This window comes from Leuresthes tenuis, unplaced genomic scaffold (assembly GCF_036924035.1).
Source record: "Leuresthes tenuis unplaced genomic scaffold, fLeuTen1.0.hap1 SCAF_14, whole genome shotgun sequence".
Classification (NCBI taxonomy): Eukaryota; Metazoa; Chordata; class Actinopteri; order Atheriniformes; family Atherinopsidae; genus Leuresthes; species Leuresthes tenuis.
The window spans coordinates 6,161,306-6,179,001 of NW_027325368.1; positions in this window are offsets into that span (position 1 = coordinate 6,161,306).

Sequence of the window (17,696 nt, forward strand, 5' to 3'; positions counted from 1 at the left end):
GGAGAAAACATCCGTTTCGCTATTTTCCTGAGTTTGGAAAGCACTTGACAAATGATCACAGCTTAAGTGGAAAAGTAATTAGTGAATACAGGGGTTTGCAGGAAATTAAAATGGGTCTTCAAGTAATGAATGAAACAGTGAAGTGGGTAAAATTTTGAATCATGAGGAATGCACATATTTGCAAACCAATATATTAGACACGAGTTCAACCTGTTCAGCTGAGGGCGACAGCCCGATTTTCCCCACAGAAGAAAGCACACTTTATACACTATATCTGCAAGATATAAGTAGTATGTTGCAAAGAAAATGTCACTGACAACTCTTTTGTCCTGAACCAAAGTGGAGAAACAGCATCAGTTGCTTTGTTGGTTGTCTACCTCTAAGGACAAAAACCTGGACAAAAAGGCTACCATGGCAACAGTTGTTAATGCGCAAAGATGCCAAACGCAGTGCGACTATCAGCAGGTACCAGATGAGGGGGTTGTGACAGTGATGGATATATTTTCACTGCTGCTAGATTTGATTCTTTCTGACAACTGATGGAAAGAATAAAATCATTCAGATTAAAAAGAGAAACAAAAGCTCCTTTGGCTGCTCCTGGCCATGGGTGCGTCTTCCACCTCCTCATGGTTCCTTTGTTAATTGCCTGAACAAACAGAGGATTACTGTAAGACTTACCTTTTATTTTTTAAACCATCAGAATATGTAACCTGTCATGACTAACAGACAACATTGATGAATGCCATCTTACATGTCCTGGTGTTCTCCATCCTAAACACCAGGTGGTCTTCCACTGGGCAGATGTAGCTTTTGCCCAGGCCAGCTGTGGTCCCCTGAAGCAGTGGAGACAGACTCTGAATCTGTGCCAGAGCCGAGGTCAGGAACTGATGGGCGTCCTAAACACAGAAGAACTTCGACACAGAGCTCCAGGAGGATGAAGCAACATTACAGTAATCACATCTGACTCACATTCTGTAAATTGTTGGCAAACTGGGGGTTCTGGTCACAGATCACCTCCTTAAAAGGACTGCAGGAGGTGACTCTTGACTTTTGAGTCTTCCGAGGCGTGACTTCCATTTCCATTTTTGTTTCCTGGAGACATTTGAGGGTGGCATAGCTGCTTTACCTCAGCAGTTGAGCATCAGGAACAGATCTGTTCCATACAGCTGATGCTCCTGATTAAATCTTTCATCATCTTTCAAATCTAACCCTAACCCGCATGGGCATTCAATCATTGACCTGATGCACTCATGCCCAGAACAATACAGACTGAGATCGGGTTTACTTCCTAGTCACTGGCCTGTTGTCTACGTTTTGAAAGCAAAGTAATCGATCATGTCTGCACGTATTAAAAGGAATGCTCCTTTACTCTGAGCCCTGTACCACGCCACACCTAAGAAACGTAAGGACATTCTCAGCCATTGCTCACCTGACTTTAAAGCTTTGTGTGAGATTGCTCTGAATATTTTAAAGGGTAACATTAAGCTATCCCCTTCTTAATATCGGAGATTGAAAAAGCAAAAGAAAGTTATTAGATTGCTGGCTGATAAGAAACGTAAGCAGTTGGCTCTCAAAAGTCAAGGAGGTGGGTTTATTCTTCTCAGCCTAACGGCTCTTGCACCCATAATTGGGGACCTAGTGGCTGGAATCGTTAGAAGATAAGAACCATGTCGCTCAGGACAGTGCAAAAGAGGTTTCTCCTCTCGCCCCATCAGCTCAAACATTTAACTCAACCAGAGAGGATGATTTGGATAATAAAATGAGAGCGATACTTGACTAGTCAGGAATTACCTCTAATGAAAAACTTAAATATGATGCCCTGCTGCAAAGATACCTCACCCTAATCAAGCAAGGTCAGATGGAGGAGCTCTGGGTGACTGTGACTCTACAGCGAAACACTCTTAATGATCAGATTCCAGTGAGACGGGCCGTGTTCACAAACCCGATCAGTTAGAATTGGATGCAACAGTGAGTGAGGTATTAAAAATCCTTCCCAAGCGTGATCGCAGAAATGGTGAATACATCTTGAGAAAATTATCTGAGAGAAATGGCTGAACCACCAGAGGAGAATTTGTTTATCAGGGGCATGCTGTGAGAGAATCACATTGGATTGATTTAATTAACCTTCTGCTCCATTTTAAAAGAAAACCCCAAACCATGCAACCAACAGGTTGGACAAGTTTTCTCAATGTCCTGAATGAAGTGAACATACCCATATCCTCTGAATAAACCACAAGCCCGTGAACAATACCGCCGCCTCAAAACGGAGCCGAACAGAATGGAGAAAATGCCATCTGTAAAACCAAAGAAGATAACCCTCTCCCCACATTATTTAAGATGTGGACAGGGGGAGCGAGATGAGGCTGCAGATTAACAAAATTTGCATAAAAAGATGAAACTTGCACACTGGGTCACCGTTTCTAAATGTATTAATTCCAATTTTCAGAGTGTACAGAGTGATCACTTTTATACATTCACAATTTGTATCAGTCTTTGAACATCTGTAAAGAACAGGCTTTGTGATGAAATGAGGAACCACTCTGCTTTCCGTTGCATCTGATACTTATAATTATACCCCTCATTGTACTCGCCAGGGCCTGCATGTCGCAGAGACCTGCTTGGAATTGTTTGAAGGGGCTGGTGACAAAAACTGTTTCTCAGAAAATGTATTCTTGCAGGTTTATGTAGAGTATATGCATCTTGCTCTCATAAAAAGTCTTTACAGGTCAAGGCTTCATCTCACCATCACTATTGTCAAAGCTTCTAATTTATTTATTTTTTTGGACACAATCACAAAGAAGCCTCAAAAGCTTCACCTGCTGAGTTCTACTTATAACTTTTCAGCTGAGACAAACAGTGTAAACTTGTATGCTATAGTAGTCAAACTGCAATGAACTCTATTAGAGCTCAGCACACAACATCAACATGAGACTAAACTGGGGTGAGATCAGAAACTAACATATATACAGACCTGCCTAACCCAAACAAAGCATCCTATTGGCTGACTACATGCCTTAATCATCAGGTCAGCATCTGCGTCACCTGTTGCTCCACCTGTTTTCACTTTGCAATTAATCAGTAAGGGAGCTTCTCTTTTACTAATCTGTATTTCCTTTACTACTCTTTTTGTGCTTTTGTAGTTAATCTTACTTCCCATACAAGTTGAGAAAAGCAGAAAAGGCAAAAGGAGAGTTGGTAGCAGACATTTTGAGGGGAAAAAAAACCCTTTCCTTCCAGTTGTCCCTTTAAATAAATGTAAATGCCTTTTCCTTCAAAAATAACATTTACTTTCGAGGCAATAGGCAGAAAATTATAGAAATGAGCAGTTTTCATTAAAATGTACATTTATTGTGATTTTTAGGCAGATAAGAATTTGTAGGAATAAAATAACGGATTCATCCTATTTTAGTTTTTAAAACTATTTAATTTTATGTTCTATAAATGCAGTATTTGCTTTAAAATACTGCATGGTTCTTTGTCTTCAAATATCTGAACCAAAAGGTCTTGAGATTTTTACAATTTACAGGTCCTAGAATGGAGGGAATTTAAAACGGTGTTTAAGATCCATAAAGTGAAGATATGTAAAACGAAAAGACTGAACATTGAAGCACCAGAAAGAAAATTCTTCTTATTTTTAGTTCATTTATTCATATAATTCTGGTCTTTTATGGCTGTGAGTGAAATGTCGCTTCCATTTTCTCTTCTGATAACTTGGAGTTTCTGAAATGTTTGTAGAAATATTCCTATTTTTCACTTGTGACATTAAAACAATGAACAGATTTGTGTAAAACTGCTTTTAGGATGTAACTATTTTGAATTTATTAAATAAGAATATCTGAACTTAGAAATTCCTGTATTTATATAAAAAAAACTGAGCTGAAGTAAATTTAGATTTAGTTTGCTGAAGAATTCAGTTTTAACACTGGAGATCACTAAGAGATAAACAGATTTATCTATAGTTTTTGTCTTCAATAGGTATTTATTTAGTTAAATTTAACATAAATACATGAAGACCCATGTACAGATGAAAGCAGCGAAGTCATAACAGCGAAAGTTCAGTAAAAAGATTTGCTTTTCACATAAATGTCCCATGAATAAAGAATCTCAATGTTTGTAGATGAGCCTCGGTATTACAGGTCAGTGGTCTGTATCTTTGGGCTGGTGCAGGCTAACAGTTTCTTCCTGCTTCCAGTGTTACTGCTAAGGTATATTTTAACTCTGTACTGGATGCATAAACATAAAACTAATCAAAATGACTGAGCAGATAAATCTCAGATGCTAGAAGATCCCTGAATATCCCCTTGATTTACCTACACAGATGCTGTTAACCCTAACCCTTTGAAACATGTTAGCTGGCTACATGAACAGGAGAACTCTCAGCAGTAGTTTATATAATAAAATAGCTTTTATATTTAGCTCACCTGTAGGAAAAGCTTTAGATTCTCCAAAGTCTGAGCACTCTGATCACTGTCGACTCTTGGTGAGACACGGACTACACTAACCACTCATAAGCAGGGTTAACCCTAACCCTAACCTTAACCCTAACCCTAACCCTAACCCTAACCCAAGCACTACACAATTTAAAAAACACACCCTTTAACTTTTGGTTTGTCAACATGTCAGTTTTTTTTTTTTTCATGTTCTCAGCCATTGCATTTCCACATTCCTGCTGTGTTAGGTTTACACTATGCTAAGGTAAAGGTCATTTCCGTCTTAAGAGACTGTGAAGCTTTCAAATCAAAATGCTTTTGTCAACCAAGAAACAAACTTTAGAAGTGCTGCTGCTGGCTGTGATGGAGCCAAAAGCTTGGGGCTTCTGTTTCTCTTTAATCTGCAGGATTTTACTCTTTCAGGAAGTTCTCAGAAAGAACCAAATCAAGCAGGTGTGAAAATATATCCATCACTGTCACAACTCACTCAGCGGTTTCCTGCTGATACTCACATTGCATTTGATACCTTTGTGCATTGGCAACTGTTGCCATGGTAGTCTTTTCCTCAAAGTTTTGTCCTTAAAAACAAAAAAAACGCAAAGTAACTGATGCCGTTGCTCGGTTTTCACTTCGAACAAAAAAAGACAGTAATCAGTAATCATTATCTATCATCACTCATTTACTCAGCTCAATATTTTCTTTGCAACTAACTGCTTATATCCCGCAGATATGAGTGTAATTTCTTAAAAACCTAATGGGGTAATTGTAGCCATCAGCTCCATCACAGCTGTGCTGCTCCCTGTCTGAACACACACACAGGCAGGGAGTGAAAATCTTATTTCTAATAAATCTTTTTGCAAATTTAAACATTCCTCATGGTGATTCATTCAAATTTTTACCAGCTACAATGTTTCATTCATTACTCGAGGAGATGTACTTAATTTCCTGCAAACCCTGGTGTTCACCAATTATCTTTCTTGCCAAGCGGTGATCATTTGTCATTTTTGTCATATTTGATCATTTCCCAGACTCAGGATAATTGCCAAATAGTTTTTTTCTCCTGAACTACAGAGCCAAAATTGTGTTTAGACAACATTAAAAGAAGAGGTAATTGGAGAAATACTTTGATTTTATAGCAGCTATGCTATAAAACACATACAATAGCACATCTCAACACAACCCTGTGGGAATGTGCCACATTTCCAGGTTTTGTGCAAATGGGGCTGAATTACACTTTTTTTCTTCTGTGGCTTCTTTGATTTTTCTGTAGCTTCAGCCTCAACTGTCAGAGCAAAGAGGAGAGACTATTCTTTTGTCATGTAAACCTAAACTGGTTTGTCTTATCTTCATGGGACTTTAGACCAAAAAACATTGTTAAATCAAAGCTTCTTGAACGCGGGCTGAAAGCTGCTTACTGTATCTTATTATTTTCTGTTCAAATACCCATGTGATGATGTCGTATTTTAAGCATAGCTGTCATGATCTTTGAGGTTTTTTTCTTTAAGTTTGTATTTTGTCATTTGGTTTGCTGTGTTCTTTACTTTTGTTCAGCTCTTGGTTCACATTTAGTTGGTATATGCTTTAGATGTTTTACTTTGTGGCGCCTTGTTGCTTGTGTATTATGTTCACTTCCCAGTTAGTAGTTCTTATCGGTCCCAGAGTGGTTTACTAACCTGTCAGTTTCTTTGTCTTTGCCTTTGTCTTGTCACTTGATTGCCACATTACCGGCTGTTCCATGTATACCTAAATCCACTAATCACCCCTCTCAGTATCTATGCTTTTTGTTTTTTTGTTCGTTGCTAAATTCTTGCTGTACTGTCTGTCAGGTTGACAGTTGTTTATAGCAGCATAGCTTTTGTTTTTGTGTCTTGTACTTCCTGGCTTACTAGTGAAAGTAGAGTTTTTAATTTGCACCACTTGCCTGTTTCCCACCTGTTTGCTCCTGAGTTTTGTTCCTCCTCTGGCCATTATGGACTGTGACAAATGCAGCTTCACAGAAATGCCTGAGCTGCCACCAAAAACTTCAACAAAAATGGGTCACAGTTGATGCAATGGGACCAAATCAGTGTTACCATCTGCTAATCTATCAAAGAAAAGTCATGCTTTGCCAGGTCAGTAACTAGGTGTTCGAACATGTCCTGCCTTACTTCAAATTGACTGTGATCAATATTCAGTTTGATTAAAAATGCATTACAAAGAAGCACAGGAGTCAAATAAGAGAAGTTAGGAATAGGTACCAAGCAAGAAAACATAAAAACGAAGGAAAGTAGGAATTCCTGCCGAGCTTAAAATGGCATATAGGACACCAGTGTAAATGTCAGAGTACAGGTGTATGTAATAGGGAAAACCAATTTGGTAAATTACATGGTTCTGTCAAAAATACTGATTATGGTGGGACCTTCTGGAAAAGAAATACTGAGACATCCATTCTTTGCTATCTTAGACTGGTTAATTAAGACACTTTGGTGGGTCTAACACTGAAATAGACACTCTTATCTCCCTACACAGTCACCTACCCGTGGCCTCGTGTAATTTCAATAATTACTGAAGGCAAGACAAGTTGTCCTGGAATTTAAGGAAAATATATGGAATCTCAGATTGGGATACCAATTGTAATTTAACCAGAAGCTTTAAGTTACACACTTTACCTTTTACTGTCACTGTTAAACAACAGATATTTGCCAAAGTCACTGGGCATGACTTAAAATGTTGGCAGAGTTAAATACTGGATGGTGGAATTTCAGCTCAGCTTTGCAGAGAGGGGACAGCGAAAACAAGGTTCACCATACTTACTAATTAAGTGAGTGAGGTAAGTGCAAAACAAACCACTTTATGCTCATGTATCATCTGTACTTTAGAGAGAGGGGATACAGATTATGTCAGACTGAGAAATCTAGTCTGCCATAATGAATACTGAGAATTTCTTTTTCTTTTAAATGATTGTGTAATGAGTAGATACGCTGAAAATCTGTTTTTATTTGTGTTCCTGACAGTAAAACTTTCTCTTCTCCAGTTCTACTTTTATTTTATCACAGCTGTCTGAGTTTTTGAGTTAACTAATTATCCATTTTCACCAGACCCGATTCTCCCATTTTTCAGACCTAAATTGCAGGCAAGATATGTCCCAAGCTCTCATAAATCACACAAAAGGGTTCCCAGAGTGAAGCAGAAATATGCAAACAAGATATTTGACCATATTATTATGTTAATTATTAGAGCGCCAGTCTAATTTCTGACATTTTCAAAGTAATTTTCCAGGTTGACTTCTGTCCCTTCAAGGGTGGTTCTTACCATCAGTCATGTTTGGGATGGCGACTCTGGAGACTTGTTTCACTGACACTGAGTGACTGGACGGAGAATTTAGCTGGGAGCCGTATGGAATCGACAGAAATTGATATAACCGAAGGCAGAGAGCGGTTTGATGGATTCTTAAGAAAAAGACACAAAAGAACTTTAAATCCAGTGCACATGAAAGTACTTTTCTCAACAAGTTATTGGAATGACCTTCAGCTGGCCTGAGGACTTTACCTGCATAAGTGGTTTGTGTTTAAAATGCACAGAACTTTGAACTTGTGAAGTGCTGTCAGCTCAGCTCTGAAGCACTTCATGATTTATCAGCTCCACTTATTGTCTCTCTCTTCGGTTGAGAGGTCAGAGGTGGTCGGATTTTTTTTATTTTCATCCTTTTCATTTGGTGACATGAGGAGTCTACTTGGAGGCACAGATTCAATTCAGTTTAGTTTTATTTATATAGCGCCAAATTACAGCAAATGTCATCTCAATGCACTTCTATGATACAGTCCAATTCAAACCAAATGTAGTTCAATTCAATGGAATTCAATTAATTACATTAAAAATCAATACAATTACTTCATATAGAGCCAATTCAAAAGCAATATCCTAGCTAAGGAAACCAACAGATTGCACCGAAACTTGTCTTCAGTACAATCTCCCGTCCTGAGCGTTCACGAGGCGACTGTGGAAAGAAACGACTCCCTTTTAACAGGAAGAAACCTCCATCAGAACCAGAACCAGGAAGGGTGGCCATCCACCTCGACCAGCTGGGGTTTGAGAAGACAGAAAAGAGGGGACAACAAACACCATAACACCATTCAAAGGATACCTGTTGGAACAGGGAAATACAAGTTAATGACCACAATAATGCCAAAAGTACATAATGTCATATGAGAAATTAAACAGGGGGAAAAAAGAGCAAAGTGAGAAAAGGTGTGACTTAAGAACTTTAAAGTCTATCCTCTGATGGACAGGCAGCCAGTGTAAAGGCCTCAGAGCTGGACTGATGTGGTCCACTTAGTTTAGTCATGTGTACCATGAGTAATGAATGTGGTCCAAGACTATATACCGAATGTTGGATAGCTGAACAAATATTTAAAGAAAACATTTCCAAATCCACTAACTGAATATGGCTTCAATTTGGGATTGAGCATCTGTACAAATCTCAGATACTTGAAGCTCTTGGATCAGTGTGCCAAAAGTATGCATGAAGCCTCCTTTTTCCATGATCAGGGTTCCTCTGAGTCTTCGGCTTGTCAAGATTTACCATGTACAAAATCTGTTTTGAGTCATTGTCCATGGCAGCGTAGGTACAATAACATGCACAAAACCCAGAACTGTCAGCTCGTGCATCTACTTAAAAGTAGAAATAAGAATAGAAATGTATTAAAATCCTGTGGGAACAGAAAAATCCAAACAAAGTTGAACAAAAATACCAACTAAGACCATAAACAGAGTATCAAAGAACAAAGAAATAACAGAACAATAGAAAAGACTAGAAAACTAAAAAGGACAAGAGACCTTTTAACCTATTGTAGTACTTCATGGTTTTTTTTGGTTTTTAACACAACGTAATGACTGTAGCTGGGTGATCATCCACATTTTCAAATGCCCCCAAAGAGCAATGGACTCAAGGTGTCAAGGACGCATTTATGCACTACAGCTATATATTCACATGCCCTCATTTTTTGGAAAGAGTTGGGCTTTAATGACTTCCTCAGATGTGCGCCGTCTGATCCTGAACAACAAAACCCAAACGGAACATGTAGTTAAACTTAAGAGCCAAGTCAAAACTTGTCAAATGCATCAACAACTTTCACATTTCACATACTTCTCAAAAGCTTAATTCTGCTACCAAACATGAACTTGATGAAAACATCAAAGGCATGTTTTCAAGATCAACTTTTTCATTATAGCAATGCATAACAGAATCAGACACTAATTGAATAAATATGTCTCCCTATCTGTCATTACTCAGCCTTATTTTCAAACCTGCTGTCACTGTTTCCACAAGCCCTGCACATTTAATCATATTTGAGTACATTTAATTATCTTATTAGTCAGCTAAAAAAAAAGCAAGGATTCCAACACTTTAAGTGTCATAGTATCAAGTTGATAAGTAAAGAAGTTATTTTGTCTGGCTGGACTTCCAGTTCTCAGCATGAGGCGTGTAGTTCAGCAACTGGCGTTGGAATCCGAACTACAGGACAAAGTTTGAGCTTCGGTCACAGGATGGCTTGTAAATGTTTAACTCTGCTGTCAACTTTTCTTGCAGGTTCATGACGGGGAAACAGGGTTTCAACAGAGGAACTGGAGTTTATATTCAATGTTGTCCTGACCTCCTCTGTATTTATAAGACAGACTGAGACACCTCTGGTTATGAGACAAGCCGTGACAGCAAATACGAGGAGAAGGGATTACGCTGTGATACCCAAGTGCTTTACAGGACTGACCTGCTGCCGGATAACAGCAGAGTGTGAGGAAGGAAAAGATGAGCTGGAGCCGAGCCAACCCATCATCCTCATGTTCGAGAATATAAAAAAGGAAAGTTGAAAGGAAAAAGATGAAGAGTTGCAGGAGGGATGCCGGGACAGAAGGTTAAAGCAGAGTGCTGATGTGGTCCGGATGAAAAAGTGGGCAGTGGACCAAAATGAGCTGGAGCTTCAGAGTAGGACAGCAAGAAGCTGTTTATTATACTCGCACTGGTGTCTGCCAAAAACATGACACTTTTTTAAAAGGTTTCAGATTGACAGTTCCTTTTGACTCGCATCTAATCACGTCTTGCACAAAGACTTCTCACAAAGAAGTGCACTCACTAAGGACTTCTCAAGAACACACCATTGTGTCTGCTTTGGTGCTAATTTCAACATATTGTTAAGTCGTACCTTCATGCCTTCTTGAATGTTCCAGTGACTCAAATTAAAGTCCCCCAACTTAAACGGACTCAGTCTTTATTATAGACTCAAGTTGCAAGGTAAAAACTAGACATTCGATAAGATAAAGCAAACGTGGCCTTAAAACAGGTATAATTTAGTCTGTAAGCTCGCCCATTTGTAATTAGACTGAGTATCCAGCATAGTGGTATACAGTGAGCTGTGAGCAAATATGTCTTTTCTCCATCTGATGTGACAATGCTGTCAATGGGAAAGGTGTAGTTAGGTTTAAAGAACAATCCCAGTTGGATCTAAATGAAGGCTATCGAACTCTTTGGAGGTTTTTTGGGGGATATTTCACCTCTTATCTAAAACCTTTTCTCACATACTTTGCAGGAAATAAAAAAAATAGGTCAGCTGACTAGTTGCTTATACCAAAATGACAATGCAAGGATTCCTCTGCAATTATCAAACTGAAAGAGTGGTCCAAAGCACATGTGTAGAAAACTTTTTTGCCATCATCAATAAAAGATCTTGGTGAAAAATTAATGCAGCCATAACGGTTGTGATATTGCATTAGCTTATCCAAACAATGCCACAGCAAACGCATAGAGCAATCAAAGCTGATGTGGTCCAACCACATATCGCTGTGACTTATCTTTTTCTTTATTTTGGCCAGTATGTCTATAACCGACCAAATGGAAGTCACAGACATTCATCTTATTGCTCCCTCGGGAGCAGCTGGAGTCACAGTGATCAACAACTTAAAGAAAAAGTGTAGAACGCGACACCTTGAGTTATGTGAGCCTAATAACTAGCATTAGATATAGTTCTATTTGTCATTTTGAAATAATCTGGATAGGTGGACTAAAAAGTCACTAAATCACTAAAACATGAACATTCAGATGTGCATGATGGCATATTTATCTGTTCTTGCTTGTGCAACAGATAAAGTTTCAACCTGACATGTTTTCGGGCAACAGGGGCCTTGACAATATTTCAGATGCCATTGCTTATTATTGCCAGCATCATTATTTGTTCCCAACTTGTCTTAATTGGTTTCCAAAGAAGAAATACTCTATTATAAAAGAGACGGGGCTTTTTTTGCTCATACCTCAAGTGTATAAAGCCTGACTTTAATGACCTGTATCAGCTTATCTCATCCTGTTTTTCACTGCAAAATGTCTGGTGTTGAGAAAATATTGTCTTTAATTAAACTCTCCCTGTTCTAGACTGTATGTGCCTCATGTCTCGTGAAACAAAGTTCGAGCCCTTTGATGTACACAGATTTCTTTGGCGGTGGTTGTCTGTCACGCTGTATTGCTTTTTGGCATTTTTCTTATTTCTTTTATTAGGTGAGTGTACTTGAGGTGCAGCCATTGATTCTTCGCCTGTCTGTCTCTCTCTGACAGGAGTGAAGTCGTCAGCCTTGCTGGATCAATATCTCTATGCTGATAATAGATAGTGAAGACAAGCAAACTCTTATCAGATACAAGATTATATTAGTTCACTCTCCATGTCTGTGGAAAAGGAAGTCTTACTTCCTCACATCCCCAGGATGACACACTCAATGCATATATAAGTCCACCAGTCATTGCTTTACATATTATTATTATTTCTGCTTCCTCTACACATATTTAACACTAAATACTTGAAATCTTGATTAAGGACCAGTGTTCTGGACTAAATGACATCCCCTCACCGCTTCTCGGGTCAACTTTTACCACATTATGGGATCACCTCAACGCAAATGCATCTCGATGACGAGTGTATCTGTCGCATTGTTAACTGAACAGTTAAAGTAACAATAAGCCTCGATCTCTTTGACAGATTGAAGCTTTGTTTAAGGTGACATCTTCTCCTGCTCGTAAACTTCTCTGCCTCTGTGAGAGATCCTCCTCCTTCACCACTTGTCATTCCCATTTTGGCAAACAATTGGCTACAAAAGCAGCAGAAACAAAGAAACTTTAATAAAGTTAACTTGTTTAAATCTCTAGAGCAGTTCAACTTTCATAAAATAGATTGCTAGTCTTGTTTGTTTTGAAGCTGTGGAGGTAGTTAAAAGTTTAATTTGCTTTTTGAAGATTTGCAAATGTCTGCTGTGGCTCGATCAGTAGTAAATATTGTAAAACTTAAGAAAAGTCACAGTATATGAGTAGAATAGCTTTGAAATGCTCAAAAGCTGTAGAGCTGGGCTCTCATCCTATCACCACAAATGAGCAGTGACTGGTTTGTCATTTGATCCATTGCTAATGAAAGTCAAATACCAACTTCTTGGTGGAATTTTTACTGGATGGATGGAATAACCAGAATTAAAGGTGCATTTTTGGGACCATTCCTGCATCGTACTAATTTGCACTTCATCACTGGCCCTTGGTTATCACAGAGTTTGTCCACCAGCTTCTCATTTTAATGATAGTTAAACAGTATCAGATGTAGCACAACAATGATAAACTTGATACTGAAAATATTCTGACAGCTCCAAAATACACGAACAGGCTACCTGAGCCATCAATGCTGAGAAAAGACCGGTTTAAACCAGTTGAAACTGGATAACCTTGCTGTTTTCATACAGACAGTAAAGTAGAGGATGAGATCGTGTCTGAACAGATGTCCCGTAACTACCTGCACCAAAGGATTACACTACTAGTATTAGTCAGTAACAGGGGTGACGTAGGCCAGAGTGTGGGTCCAGCATGGCAGGAAAACCAGATATATGACTTGATTATTTCCAGAGAAAAAAGAAAGACGAGGCTCACTTATTGTGGCTCTCCTGAGGGGGCTTTACATGTCCTCAGGTCAGTCGAGATGTTTAATAGTTCTTGTTATTTGCCAGGATCCTTGCAGAATTCCTCCACAGTGAGGTAGTGGTTCTGATCCTTCCTTAAGTTCCTCTGCGTCACTAAAGCCTGCTTTTCGTCTTCACAGGTTGGTTGTAGCATAAGGAATTGTCATTAAGTGTCATTAGCAACATATTTAATTTGTGAGCAATTCTAAAATAAGTTGAAATGTGTGCCCACATTTATCTGCAGGAAATAACACAACAGATCAGGTTTTCGGAACTTTGTACAAAACACCCACCTTTTTATGTGGAAATCAGACATTAAATGTTCGAACAAACATTTCCACAAGATTTTATACCACATATTTTCTGATTAACACAATCTGTAAGTTGCTCTTTAATTCCCTGAAGCTTACAAGAATGATATTATTTTTGCTCTCCCTGCTCTATTGCTTGCTTGTTGTTTGGAGATTTATTACATTTCTGCCTGAGTGAGTTGCTTTGCATAAGCTCATCGATTAGACACTTAGAGGTAAATGCATAGGAGGTGTCGGCAGCAGAGAGCTGAACTCGATGTAGCCACATAGGAGCTTCTGACAGGCCAACGGTGTTTCTTCCTGCATGAATGCTTTAATGACAGGCAGCAAACTCATTCAACAGGACAAACAAATCACTACAAACTCAGCAGGCATCTGCCATCTGAAACACTGAAACACTGCCCTCTGCTGTCTCCTTTGAACACATAAAACCATACTTGGATTATAAAGGCAGGGTTCATTAAAAAAATATGTAGTTTCTGATTGGTGCATAAATGAAAGCACACGAAGAGAAAGATGTACAGCAGGATACACACGGGTCAGAATTATAAAGGCCTCCGTCTAATGTCCTTCCATCCAATAGTTCTTTTTAGTTTTCTCACCAAGCAGTGAAATTCAGCCCTTATAGTTTCTTGTACGACAGTGTGTTTAATTAACGGCAAGAATGATTCAGTTAGCCCTCTTATTACAGAAGATGAGAAGAAAACCTTGTTCTTCCCTGACCACGTCACATCTGTCTCTGCAACATAAGAACATCCATCCTTCCATTTTCTATACCTGCTAAATCCAGTTCAGGGTCACTGAAGCCTATCCCGGCCAGCTTCCATTGGGCGAGGGGCAGGGGACAGGTCATCAGTTGTGGAGCACAAAGAAATGGCACAAACAACCATACATCCTTGAGAAACTTCGGTCCCTCAAAATTAAAGCAAATTAACCCGGTAGCGGAACTAGCGGAAATTTAATTTTTCCGTTACGCCACTAACTCAACTGTGACTGAAATGAGACCAGGCAGTGTTTTTCCAGTCTTCTATTGTCCAGTTCTGGTGATCTGTGTGAACTTTAGTCTCAGTTTCCTGTTGTCAGCTGACAGCGCTGGATATTTCACTGGATTTTTTCTCTTTTTCGGACCATTCTCTGTAAACCCAGAGATGGCTGTGGGTGAAAATCCCAGCAGATCAGCAGTTTCTGACATACTCAGACCAGCCCGTCTGGCACCTACAACCATGTCACATTCAAAGTCACTTTAATCCCCTTTCTTACCCATTCTGATGCTCGGTTTGAACTTCAGCAAGTTGTCTTGACCACCTCTACATGCCTAAATGCATTGAGTTGCAGCCATGTGATTGGCTGATTGGCTGATTGTGTTAACGAGCAATTGAACAGGTGTTCCTGATAAAATGGTGGTGGGTGTAAAGTATTTCAGCACCATTACCAGACACTGTGTGGCTCTTAGGCCAAACTTCTACTGCCATCCAGTGGTTCTGATGGAACATGCAGTTTGATGTCTGAAGGGTAAATCAAAACACGGGTGTCACAGTATGTGTTGTATCTTTGAGGAATACAAACACGTTGTGAGTTTTATACCCTGATCTGAGTATGTAGAGGTACTTTTAGTTTACGTTGTGTCTCTGGATGCACAGTATGGACACATGGAAAATCTCTCTGGAACCAGAAGCCCTGCTGTTAAGTATTTATTCCCCAAATAATGCACCCAGCATTCGTCCCAAAGCAAACTAAATCAAGTTTTAGGAAATTTGTACAATATGTCTACCTTTTTATATATAAACCTGACACTGATTGTTAAAACAAGCATTTCATACTATATATTTGTGATTAACACAACCTGTGAGTTGCTTATTAAAGCTCCCACTTTCATTGGGTACATTGTGAATATTCATTAGAACGTTTTCATGACCATTGAAAGCACTTTCAGTGCTGTAGTCTCCTCTGTAAAAGTGTATAATGAGCGTTCACTGTCGTCGTTATGTGGACACGAGGAGAGTTTTCTCCCATAACAAGTTGCACGTACTCTCTCTAATCACCCAGGGAAACAGACAAATGAAAAAGTGCTGTATTTATACTGTTCGACCTTCTTAAAATGCTTTTTCGAAGTCTTTTTTTCCACTAATCTTTGCCACCTCAGAGAAAACTTTCTTTGCTTTCTCGTCGAATGTCACCTCAGCGTTACATCATCGATCTATTTCTTTTCTGCCACCTTTAATTTGCACACAGTAGCTGCGGCAGTGTGAAAAAGCAGCCATGCAGTTAATCTGTCATAAGAACATGGGAGAAAGCAAACACCAACAACAGAAAATTGATTTTAATGAAATTATACTCAAATAGAGCATAAAACTGTCATCAGACGAGCCTGGCTGGAATAGTTATGGCTCAGAATTGTTGTTCATGAACGATTCGGCTCATGATTCATGACACGTTGTGATCTTCAGCCTCCTGTGAGGACCGAACTGTGAAGATGTGCCGTGTGGCCTTCAAATGCCGCCTTAGAATACAGAAAAAAACAGCTTCCAGAAAGGTCCTCCACCGTTTTACTGGATGTTTGTGTTTTCTTTCCTCATTTCTGCATCTCGTGTCATGTAAAAACCGATGCTGAGCAGCAGTGTCCGCTGTGGTCACTTCATTCAGTCTTCAGTTTTTATGGACATTTCAAGTCTCTGATTTCTACTGAAAATCACCTTTTGATTATGATTTTCTTTAAATGGTGTTGTCATCAGCTGAGACTTAAAACAGATCCTTTCCAGACAAATAGGTGGAAAAAAGTATTTTCTTCAGATAAATTGGGTAATTTACTTGGATCCAGTATGAGTCATTTCAAGTGTCTCTGCTTCATATAAGAAGACGCCTGCTTCGCTGAGGAGCCCAGTCCCGTGCTCGCTGTACCAGAGGCTTCAGATTTCCACACGACACTTATAAGTGAGCTGCTCTCTGTCACAGAAACCTGGTTTCAATGTCATATTTCAAGGCATGATTCTGACTAATTTGTATTTCAATGAGTTTGATTTTTATTGGGATTATGATTGGATTACAATGATAACTGGTTTGGATTATATGGAAGTGCCTTGTGCCAAATGAATAAAACTGAAATGAAATTAACTGGTTTTATGCGTAGACATCGTGACCCTCAGACTAAAGCTGAGCAGATCTAGTATGAATCATTGTTCCAGTTAGACTTGGTCATCACTTCTCGTGTCTGATGATGTGATGCTTTTCTGCCTTAAAACTGCACACAAATTCATGTCTATCTCCTCATCTTTTTCTGGAGTTTGAAAGGAATTACACACATGGACAAAATTGTTGATACCCCTCAGTTAAAGGAAAAACCCACAATTCTCACTGAAAGCACTTGAAACCTACAAAAGTAACAAATGACAATTTATTGAAAATTAAATAATCAAAATCAGCCATTACGTTTGAAATGTTGATTAACATAATTATTTAAAAAAAAACTAATGAAATAGGGCTGGACAAAAATGATGGTACCCATAACTTAATATTTTGTTGCACAACCTTTTGAGGCAATCACTGCAATTAAACGATTTCTGTATTTGTCAATGAGCGTTCTGCAGCTGTCAACAGGTATTTTGGCCCACTCCTCATGAGCAAACTGCTCCAGTTGTCTCAGGTTTGATGGGTGTCTTCTCCAAATGGCATGTTTCAGCTCCTTCCACAGATGTCCAATGGGATTCAGATCTGGGCTCATGGAAGGCCACTTTAGAACGCTTTTCTCTCAGCCATTCTTGGGTGTTTTTGGCTGTGTGTTTTGGATCGTTGTCCTGTTGGGAGACCCATGACCTGCGACTGAGACCAAGCTTTCTGACACTAGGCAGCACATTTCTCTCCAGAATGCCTTGATAGTCGTCAGATTTCATTTTACGTTGAACGCATTCAAGACACCCTGTGCCAGATGCAGCAAAGCAGCCCCAAAACATTGCTGAGCCTCCTCCATGTTTCACCGTAGGGACAGTGTTCTTTTCTTCGTATG